At 42.9% G+C, this 12,060-nt stretch overlaps 1 protein-coding gene across 2 annotated transcripts in view; it reads left to right on the top strand.

The window, feature by feature from the left end:
- The first annotated feature begins 201 nt into the window (after window positions 1-201).
- LOC126198651 (uncharacterized) overlaps window positions 202-12,060 on the top strand; it is a 57,659-nt gene continuing 45,800 nt past the window's right edge. For both annotated transcript variants that reach the window (XM_049935119.1, XM_049935118.1), the window contains exon 1: window positions 202-294. The gene's annotated coding sequence lies outside the window, so the exon portion shown is untranslated. The remainder of the gene's footprint in view (window positions 295-12,060) is intronic.

Raw genomic sequence — 12,060 nt, 5'->3', positions numbered from 1 at the left:
GATAATTCCTTCGTGATGCCTCTTTTTTTCACTTTTCTCCTTAGAACGTATTTCTTCAGGTAATTTTATGTAGCACATCTGTGTCATTTGCCGTATGACTGAGGCTCCGGATGCTCAGCATTTCTTCACAGGCCTCAGATTTCTGGCTCTTATCGCTGTAGCGGCAGTTCCTCGTGGTGGACGAGCTTCCGCCGAGCGGCAGTCCTCGGCAATGGCGCCACGCAGCTGACATCTCAATAAAAACGCAAGGTGACCGCCCTGCCACTTGCCACAAGTTGCGCCGCACTGAAGCAGGTAAGCTGCCTACTGTAGAAATATTTGCTGCTGCACCAAAAATTTTGTGAGCAAAATGCGACTTTCTGTAGAAATAATTGTTAACTGAAGATTCAGTTATAGTGCCATTAAGTATAATCGATTTATTCGTTTCATACGTTACGCTTTAACGTGCCGCAGACATCGATGTCAGCATATGGAGCACTAGCTACGCAGGATGTTAATCTGAAACGAAATAGTGTTTTGCTGAAGGAGACATTGTGGAGTGCGATTGAGACACTTCAATGAAACCGCGAAAAATCCAAATCACAATCACTGTATTACTGAGTATCTGAAGACTTCATACAGGAGACTAAGCTTGTGCCGAATCTGCTCTGATGTCATTTTAAGACGTTTAGCGATTCCCAGGATTGTTTTACCTCATTCATCTTGTTTTTACAATACTAGCCATTACAATTGCTACACCACGAAGATGACGTGCTATAGACGCGAAATTTAACCGACAGGAAGAAGATACTGTGATATGCAAATGATTAGCTTTTCAGAGCATTCACACAAGGCGGGCGCCGGTGGCGACACCTACAACGTGCTGACATGAGGAAAGGTTCCAATCAATTTCTCATACACAAATAGCAGTTGACCGGCGTTGCCTGATAAAACGTTGTTGTAATGCCTCGCTTAAGGAGGAGAAATGCGTACCATCACGACTTTGACAAAGGTCGGATTGTAGCATATCGCGAATGCAGTTTATCGTATCACGACATTGTTGCTCGCGTTGGTCGAAATCCAATGACTGTTAGCAGAATATGGAATCGATGGGTTCAGGAGGGTAATACGGAACGCCGTGCTTGATCCCAATGGCCTCGTATCACTAGCATTCGAGATGACAGGCATCTTATCCGCATAGCTGTAACGGATCGTGTGGCCACCTCTCGATCTCTGAGTCAACACATGGGGATGTTTGCAAAACAACAACCATCTGCACAAACAGTTCGACGACGTTTGCAGCAGCATGGACTGTCAGCTCGGACACCATGGCTGCGGTTACCCTTGGCGCTGCATCACAGATAGGAGCGCCTGCGATGGTGTACTCAACGACGAACGTGGGTGCACGAATGGCAAAAAGTCATTTTTTCGGATGAATCCAGATTCTGTGTACAGCATCATGATGGTCGCATCCGTGTTTGGCGACATCGCGGTGAACGCACATTGGAAGCGTGTATTCGTCATCGCCATACTGTCGTATCACCCGGCGTGATGGTATGGGGTGCCATTGGTTACACGTCTCGGTCACCTCTTGTTCGCATTGACGGCACTTTGAACAGTGGGCGTTACATTTCAGATGTGTTACGACCCGTGGCTCTACCCTTGATTCGATCCCTGCGAAACCCTACATTTCAGCAGGATAATGCACGACCGCATGTTGCAGGTTCTGTACGGGCCATTCTGGATACAGAAAATGTTCGACTGCTGCCCTGGCCAGCACATTCTCCAGATCTCTCACCAATTGAAATCATCTGGTCAATTTTGGTCGAGCAACTGGCTAGTCACAATACGCCAGTCACTACTCTTGATGAACTGTGGTATCGTGTTGAAGCTGCATGGGCAGCTGTACCTCTACACGCCATCCAAGCTCTGTTTGACTCAATGCCCAGGAGTATCAAGGCCGTTATTACGGCCAGAGGTGGTTGTTCTGGTTACTGATTTCTCAGGATCTATGAACCCAAATTGCGTGAAAATCTAATCACACGTCAGTTCTAGTATAATATATTTGTCCAATGAATACCCGTTTATCATCTGCATTTCTTCCTGGTGTAGCAGTTTTAATGGCCAGTAGTGTAGTTATATGTTCCATAAATCACTTGTACGATTATTTTTATCGAAATGATGTGGGAACAGTCAGTTTACAGGAGATGTATATATTATGAGTCTCAGTGGAGGGCTTTACAATAGCCATTTATAAGTTCCTGAATGTTAGACTGCCTAAATTTAACTTCAATGAGTGTATTAGTAAACATATTTATTTTTCAGTCGTATTCAAACAGCTACAATTAAAACAAGGTTGTTTTTTTTCCCTTTACAAGCTACCAGTTTTTAAATAACTGTATGTCTGTCAAACAGACTGAGTTGTCCAGACGAAATGTTTTTAGGATATATTTGTAGAACCACCAGATGCGACATAGTCGTGTATATGAACAGTGATCCAATACTGTCCAATGATTTTTATTCCAGTCTTTGATCACAATATCAATTCTTTTGACGATGACCGGTTTCAGTCAGTAATGATCATCCTCAGATCTGTTTCTACACCATGTCCCAAAGTGATAAGGCCGTAATAGAATAAAAACATATATATATATATATATAAGTGCGATAATCGCTGTCAGAATTTTTATTTTACTGGGCAAAGCGTCAAACGTTTTTGTTAACGCATATTGCACTCCTTTCTGGTCCACTGACAGCTATTAATAATCTGTGTGTCTGGGGTTCCTGTTAATGTTAGGGGGTAAAATGTTATTACTGAAAGGCCGTGGTAAACTAACTCTTTGCAGAGAAAGGCGATTAATAGGAGCATATTTAAAAATGTGTCTTCAAGCGTTGGCCCTTAAGTACACAGTTGATGGTAATCCCTATTATTTCTCTCTTCTTAATTCAATCAACATCGTGTTTTCTTCACACCCCATCGCAGGACTTGTGTCAAACGGAGTTGTTTCTAGTCCGAAGTACTTACTTTGAAATATTTACTTCTCTTGTCGTATTTGTGCGAGTCGACCGAGACTCATCAGTTTTCTTGTGATATCTGCGTGCTACACTCGCGAACTCAACACACAAATGACCAAACAAGCAATTCCATGTTCAGATAGAATCTAACATGATCAAATAACTGTTAAACTGATAATTATTCATTTTGTTCAATTCTAATGCAGCTGAATTTTAAACATCCACGAAATAATATTTAATTCCGTTCGTAGAATTAAATCGTATCCAGATCTTTCCAGATTAAATGGTTCAAAAGGCTCTAAGCACTACGGGACTAAACATCTGAGGTCATCAGTCCCCTAGAACTTAGAACTACTTAAACCTAACTAACCTAAGGACATCACACACATCCATGCCCGAGGCAAGATTCGAAACTGTGACCGTAGCAGCCGCGTGGTTCCGAATTGAAGCGTCTAGAACCGCTCGACCACAGCGGCCGTCTTTCCATATTAAAAGAAAAGAATATGTTTCTCGTAACGGTACCAGTATTGCGATAGAAACACTGTCGCACTGAGACTGCAATTCGGTGAACCATAATCTTCTGACGATACTAATTTTTCATGGAAATGGTCACGTCATCAGAACGTTGAGGAAGCAGATGATTGAGTGAGTGAAAGTTATCTTAAAAGTACTAATTTCTTTTCTCACAATCAGAATTGTTTAAGTTGAAGGTAGATTGATTTACAATTACTTTCATTAAAAGAATGCAAATAGCAATATGCCTTAAAAATTAAAGAATTTGCTAAGTCGTAGTATCCAGATTTATAAACACAGTACGCACCCAATATAGAAAGCACCCAAATGCTCTCTGGAAGACTGTAAACTGCCATGTAAACCATTTTCTGAAATCTGGGCAACTCACAAAACGGACTTGTACTGAATAGCATCAACTTTTGATCCCAGTATGATAGAAAACTAAATATTAAAATCAATCACAACATCCGAAACAGATTCTCAAATTGTGAACTATGTAGTGCAAACAGAAAACAAATACTGAACATGGCACTTAAGAAAAAACAGCTGAAGGAGCGCCAAGCCGAAGCAGGGTTCCGATCAGCAGCTCTCTAACATCGAGACATAAGCCGCCGCCATGTGCTAGCCCCAAAATCGAGTATAGGCTCTTTACTCTCATACACTTCTCAGAATTACAGTAGGAGTGGAAATCTCAAGGATTTCCACAGTGACAACCGGAAATCTTCCCCTTTCTTGCTGCATGCTGGGAAAGCTTGGAGCACTTTCCTTTCCAGCACTTCTTGTCTTCTCTGTCAACAAACTATAAGCTGGAGACGTACTGCCCCCCCCCCCCCTGGCCTTATGACTGACAAAATGATATCTGGACGTGTAAATGCAGTTTGCTGCACACGTCGCTTATGGCAACATAGTTGTGGCTCTGTTCTCTGCTTAATCTTTCGCGACAACTTGTGGACTTTTTTTAGGATCCGTTGGGAGCTTACATGGTTTGTACTGCTTTGAAAGGCGCGTTTGAAGTACTCTGGCTTAAGAGGTACCCAAAGTAGCTTAGTCGCGTGACCATTGCCCGAGGAAGTTCCTGATGAGAAACGTCTCAGATTTCTACTATTGTCTATCCACCACCTAACACTTGAAAGTGACACGTCTCGTCACATTCCAACAACTGGGGACATCATGTGTAAAATTTAAGAATTCATACGCCCTTTTCCCATTCCGAAAGTTTAAAGAATACAACATAAAACGATTATATTATATTGCCGCTTTAACGGCTATTGAAGTTTGACTGAGAACCGGCGTACATAATTAGGAATTCCTTAAACGACGATACATTTGTGAAGCAAAAAAATGCCATACAAGCAACTCAGCGTTTATTATACGAAAACACGCACTTTGGACCACTTTCCAACTGTCTTTAAAGAAAAGTGAACTAAAACGTACATGTGAAACAGAAAAATAATGTAATAGCACTTTTCACACCACCGCCTTTCCTCGTCCTATCTATAAGTATTGACGGTGAAAATACCTTACACGGCCAAAATGCGGCCTGAATTTCTCAGAGTCGAACATCTCCACACAGTAGTGCATTAGCGACCTTGTCTACTGAGCTGGGACTCTATGTGGAATCAGTTGTCCACTTCTCCTTCCGCTACCGGCCATTAGGCGTTATACATACATCAAAATAAGTTTTGCATTACCTCGGTTCCTAGAGTTCAGGAACCTGTACAGAAAAGTGGAAATAGATCAACTTAAACATCATCTCCACCCTTTTTATTGCTCATGAAAACCTCACACTGCATGTTGTACCACCATACAGCGAGACGTTCAGAAGTGGTGGTCCTAATTGCTGTACACACGGGTACCCAGTAGCACGCCCTCTTGCATTGATGCATGCCTGTATTCATCGTGGCATACCATCCACAAGTTCATCAAGGCACTGTTGGTCCAGATTGTTCCACTCCTCAACGCGCGATTCGGCGTAGATGCCTCATAGTGGTTGGTGGGTCACGTCTTCCATAAACAGCACTTTTCAATCTATCCCAGGCATGTTCGATGAGGTTCATGTCGGGGAACATGCTGGCCACACTAGACGAGCGATGTCGTTATCCTGAAGGAAGTCATTCACAAGATGCGCACGATGGGGGCGCGAAATGTCGCCCATGAAAACGAATGCCTCGCCAATATGCTGCCGATATGGTTACACCATTGGTCGGTGGATGGCATTCACGTATCGTACAGCCGTGACGGCGCCTTCCATGACCACCAGCAGCGTACGTCGGTCCCACATAATGCCACCCAAAAACAGCAGCGAACCTCAACCTTGCTGCACTCACTGAACAGTGTGTCTAAGGCGTTCAGCCTGACCGGGTTGCCTCCAAACACGTCTCCGACGATTGTCTGGTTGAAAGCATATGCGGCACTCATCGGTGAAGAGAACGTGATGGCAATCCTGAGCGGTGCATTCGGCACATTGTTGGACCCATCTCACCGCACTGCATGGTGTCGTGTTTTCAAAGATGAACGTCGCCATGGACGTCGGGAGTAAAGTTGCGCATCATGCAGCCTATTGCGCACAGTTTTAGTCGTAACACCACGTCCTGCGGCTGCACCAAAAGTATTATTCAACATGGTGGAGTTGCCGTCAGGGTAGCGGTCATCCACTTAGTAGGAGCCCTTGGGCGGCCTGAGTGAGGCATGTCATCGACAGTTCCAGTCTCTCTGTATCTCCTCCAAGTCCGAACATCATCGCTTTGGTTCACTCCGAGATGCCTGGACACTTTCCTTGTTGAGAGCACTTCCTGGCACATAGTAACAATGCGGACGTGATCTAACAGCAGTATTGACCTTTTAGGGACGTTTGAACTACAGACAACGCAAACTGTGTACCTCATTCCTGGTGGAATGACTGGAACTGATCGGGTTTCGAACGCCCTTAGTGTAGTAGACACTGTTCAAGCATGGTTATTTCCGTCTTTTGGCGGGTTAATTGACATCTCTGAACAGTCAAAGGTACTGAGTCTGTGATACAATATCCAGTCAACATCTATCCTCAGGAGTTCTGGGAACCGGGATGATGAAAAACTTTTTTTGATGTGTGTAGATCGTTGAGTGGGCCATCGTGTAAAACAAGACGTCTCTGGCTACAATCCGCTACATTCCATTAGTTTGTGTACATGAGATGAAAATTGTAAAGAAACAAAAGTATTGGGACGGTAACGTACATACTTGCGTGACTTATAGGCAATGTGCACCATTTTGCTAGGCATTACTTGCCAAAGTGGTGTCATCTGAATTGTAAAAACTCGTTCACCACCTGGCTATAAATGCCAACAAATGACGAAGACTTTTGGTGCGGCTCAGTGCTCCTCCTAAAGCAAGCTCTGGGAAGCGAGCAGATGCAGCAGCTCGTCGGCCGGCGCTATAAATTCACTGCACGCACAGTAGGAGGAGTGGAAAGCCGTATGAAAATTAACCGCCCTCTGAAGCATACACTTTTATAGCTGCCAAGCAGAGCGTTGATCTCCAAGCTCGAGTTGCAGGAGTGTTATTACTCACTAGAGATCCTGAGAACCGAAACATTTAAATATAGTTTCTATTACATTTGGAGTGATACCAAACCAGTCTGTTTCTCAATTTAATACCATTCATTGCACTGTTAAGTAGTTTTTGAGCCACTGCACTCTCATCAGATGATGTTACAGAGCTATTATGTTCTGGACCATGTGCATTATGCTGGTGGTGGTGGTGGTGGCGAAAATAACGGAAATTAATTAATGTATTTATTTACGTATTTACCTCACGTGTCAAGATTAGGACCATTAGCTACAAGTAACGAATGTGAATAAAACGAAAAGGTCGTTTCACTTTAAAGCACCTCCCTAGCATGGCATCAATGATAAAATCATTTTTATACGGTATACTAGACCTAGCTTAAACACACGCATATGCACACATTCTCTCTCTCTCTCTCACTATCACACACACACACACACACACACACACACACACCAGTAATACCTTAGTGCATTCAGTTTAACCATAAACAAACACTGAATATAAACTGAACAAATATGAAAATGATAGTTATAACATCGTGATCTTTGGTGTGAGATGTATTAAAGGGCAGAATAAATACTTGTATTCATAAAAACTCAATACTTCAAGTCGATGTTCCTATACATTGGATATATACATACCATGTGGGGGTCAGAAAAGTAACTGAACAACAATTAGAGTGAAATATTTATTACATAAAAAAGTGAATGTGTGTCACATATCCTGGTAACTACTTCACTCTGTTGGCCTGTATTTTTTTATTCATACTGTGTATGCATTACGAATTAATGGACTCATAAAGCTCCAGTGTTCACTTATGTCCACTGTCAAGGCATCAGAGCATTTTATTCCGGAATTTTATGTATCTAGTGTATAAGGTCGTGATTTGACAAAGTGTAATAACTACCCCCCTCGTGCTCTTAGTACTTACATTCAGTGTTTGCTCACAGTAGAAACAAATGCACTTAAATACCGTGTGTGTGTGTGGTGTGTGTGTGTGTGTGTGTGTGCATGGGTGTGTGTGCGTGCATGTGTGTGTATGTGTGTGTGTGTGTGTGTGTGTGGGTGGGTGGGTGGGTGGGTGGGTGGGTGTTTTTGTGTATGCATGGATGTGTGTGTGTGCGTGGGTGTGTGTGGGTGTGGGTGCATGCATGGGTGTGAGTGTGTGTATGTGTTTTTGTGTGTGTGTGCATGTGTGTGTGTGTGTGTGTGTGTGTGTGTGTGTGGGTGGGTGGGTGGGTGTGTGTGTGTGGGTGGGTGGGTTGGTGTGTGTGTGTGTGTGTGTGTGTGTGTGTGTGTGTGTTTGTGGTTTGTGTGCATACGCACGTGCGTTTGCTAAAATGTACATATGTACATTTTCCAAATGAATTTCTAGTGTATGTCAATGTGCCATGCAATGCAAGTATCGTAAAACATTAGGATATTTTTATTTGATACATGCTCGTGTTTCGTTAATTTTGAGTAAGCACTACAACCTTACGTCTAGCTGCACATAGCTCAGAAAATAATATTCCTGCAACATCTCCATCTGATGGTGAGCCCGCTGTAGCTTGATAACTAGTTAATGTTACAACGCAAACTATCAAAGGCTAAAATTCCGTATCATAGCTACACATACCACTGTCGCACCACTAGACCTTTACATTAACGGTCTGGGTAGATACGAACTTTAGTCACTTTATTTTAACAAATAGATTTGATTTTACAAAAGGCTCCACATTCAGATACAGCAACATTTAAAGACTGCGTAATTATTTTTTTAATGGTAATAGTAAACTTCAACAGTTGCTTAAATCTTGCACTTAATAGGTCAAATTGTTCAAATGGCTCTGAGCACTAAGGGACTTAACATCTGAGGTCATCAGTCCCCTATAACTTAGAACTACTTAAACCTAACTAACCTAAGGACATCACACACATCCATGTCCCAGGCAGGATTCGAACCTGCAACCGTAGCGGTCACGCGGTTCCAGACTGTAGCGCCTAGAACCACACGGCCACACCGGCCGGCACTTAATGGGTCACCTAGAACATACAACATATAGAACCTTTCTTAAAATTAAGCATTTCTTTAATAACAAATGTGAACAACTTCTAGCCAGTTAACATCTCTGGGTTCACGACTCGGTTTAAAGAGATTAGATATAAAGCTGAGCAGTTCATTAACACTTTACAAAAAGCATTAGTAATGTATTGCAGTTGAGTAACAAATTGATCAGCTGAACAGAACCGCTGCGATTTTTTTCTCTGGTGCTATTTCAGCGCAGTGTTCCCTCGACTAAATACTTCTTAAACAACAAATCGGAAATTCGGCTTCTTTGGCCTTACAAAGCTTGGATTAGCAAAGTGAACGAACTGTTCTTTCTCACATAAATGTATACGCCTTAAGGGTTCGCGGCTTATCCATAAATTCTTAGTTGCAGCGTATGCATTAAAAATCAATACGCAGAAATGGAGCATGTACCAGTAAGGTTTCTTCAAGGAGCAACATTTATATTAACTGAAATACACTTCTATACTTGCCACTTTCAACATTTCTTGTAACTAACAGATAAGTGTCCAGAAGGCATGTTCAACGCGTACAGATGCTTGCAGTCAGGGACCAGAATTCCCATACAACGAAGAGGTAAAATGAAAATTGCCACCTACCTGGGTATGTACTGTACCTATATAACGAGTTTCAAACTAATCACTAAAAAGTACAACACGTGATAACAAAGGGTCCGTGTCAACTATAACTTAGAGAGCGCCTCGAAACGACGCGTCTGTACCAGTGAAGAACATTTATTGTTTACCTGGCTTAACATTACTTAAGCTGCTTAATGAAAGTACTCACCTACGAATATGCCATTCTATATTCAGCAGCATACATTAAAATCAATTCTGTATTCAGCAGCATATATTACACTCCCCACTTGTTGCAGTGTCATTGACAGAGACAGTATGACACCAAAAAGTCTATGCAGTTATCACTAACTGGCCGCAAGCACAAATGACCTTGCAATTTATGCTGCTGTGAATCTCTTTTGCAAACTGTCTCTCGTAGACAGAGGTGCTGATCCGATTATGTCTATACAATTTAGCGCTCCGTTGCACAGGTTACAGTTAATACTTCATACGCCACAATCACAGTATTCACGGGCACTTGCTCCGTCAGACCGCCGAGAACCACCTTCCTGGCCTTAAACAGTGGCCACTATATCCCGAGCCAAGACGAGACAATTTAATTCACTTGTCCTTCATCTTTGAGTTAGTGGTCATGAAAAGTGTGATAGCGCAAGCCTTGGATCAAGATAGTAAAGAGAGGACATGCTGATACGAGGGAATAAAGTGGCAGTGAATTTATTGCACGTATTCAGTTGGACAGTAACTATACCTTGCAGACAGGTGTCTGAACAATATACGCAGATGTAATTTAAGAGATGACGTGTAATTGGGTTCAAAGAAGCCAGTCTCAGTAATCGGCGAATTGCTCGACATTTCAATAGGAGTGATGCCACTGTTCGACGATGTTGGCAGGAATGGGTGAACCACGGTCGAACACAGTCCCAAGAAGGAAACGGTCGACATAAAGATAGCAGAAAGAACGTGATAACTCTTGAGCATTAGAAATAGGGCCCTCCAATGGCACAATATCTGTCAGGACAAAAGCAAAACTCTTTTCATAAAGACTAGAGGTGGACCAACGTATTATTCACTTGCTCAATTTGTGATGCTCTCCCTCTTGAAAAATCATCCAGAATTTCTGAATTACATCACCTACCGATATGCGTGTCACTCTCACAAAGCCTTCATGTGCGTTGCCTTTCTCTTTTCTCTACATTGTGTATATACACTCTAAGAGAAAAAATATGACGCACCGCATAAGCTTTTTAGTACATTTATATGTCTTTAGGTTAATTTATTAATATGTAAACTTTTATATTTATTTATATATGGATGCACGTGTATGTACAAGTATACATGAGTGTATACATTGAAGACCCAAAGGAATTGGTACATCTGCCTAATATTGTGTAGGGCCCCCGCGAGCAAACAAAGTGCCTCAACACGATGTGGCTTGGACTCCAGTAATGACTGAAGTGGTGCTGGAGGGAAATGACACCACGAATCCTGCAGGGCTGTTCATAAATCCGTAAGAGTACGAGGGGGTGGAGAACAGCACGTTACAGAGTATTCCAGATATACTCAATAATGCTCATGTCTGGGGAGTTTGATGGCCAGTGGAAGTGTTTAACGTCAGAAGAGTGTTCCTGAACCACTTTGTAGCAATTCTGGACGTGTCGGGTGTCGCATTGTCCTGATGGAATTGCCGAAGTCCGGCCGGAATGCACAATTTGCATGAATGGATGCAGGTGATCAGACAGGATGCTAAGGTATGGGTCATCTGTCAGAGTAGTATCTAGATGAATCAGGGGTCCCATATCACTCCAACTGCACACGCCCAACACCATTACAGAGCCTCCACCAGCTTGACCAGTTCCCTACTAATATGCTGGGGCCATGGGTTCATGAGACAATTTGAAACGCGACCAGGCAGCATGTTTCCAGTCATCAACCGTCTAATATTGGTGTTGACGGGCTCAGGCGAGTCGTAAAGCTTTGTGTCGTGCAGTCATCAAGGGTAGAAGAGTGGGCCTTCGGCTCCGAAAGCCCATATCTATGATGTTTCGTTGAATGGTTCACACGCTGACAATTGTTGATGGCCCAGTACTGTAATCGGCAGCAGTCTGCGGAAGGGCTCCACTTTTTCCACGCTGAATGATTCTCTTCAGTAGTCGTTGGGCCCTTTCTTGCAGGATCATTTTCCGGTGTCAGCGATGTGGGAGATCTGAAGTTTTAGCGGATTTCTGATATTCACAGTACACTTGTGAAATGGTCGTACGGGAAAATAGCCACTTCATCGCTACCTCGGAGGTGGTGTGTTCCATCGCTCGAGCGCTGACTATAACACCACGTTCAAACTCACTTAAATCTTGATAACCTGCTATAACCGATGTAACA

This window comes from Schistocerca nitens, chromosome 8, assembly GCF_023898315.1.
Source record: "Schistocerca nitens isolate TAMUIC-IGC-003100 chromosome 8, iqSchNite1.1, whole genome shotgun sequence".
NCBI lineage: Eukaryota > Metazoa > Arthropoda > Insecta > Orthoptera > Acrididae > Schistocerca > Schistocerca nitens.
Note: the sequence above shows the minus strand (reverse complement) of the source record. Positions and strands in the feature narration are given on the sequence as shown.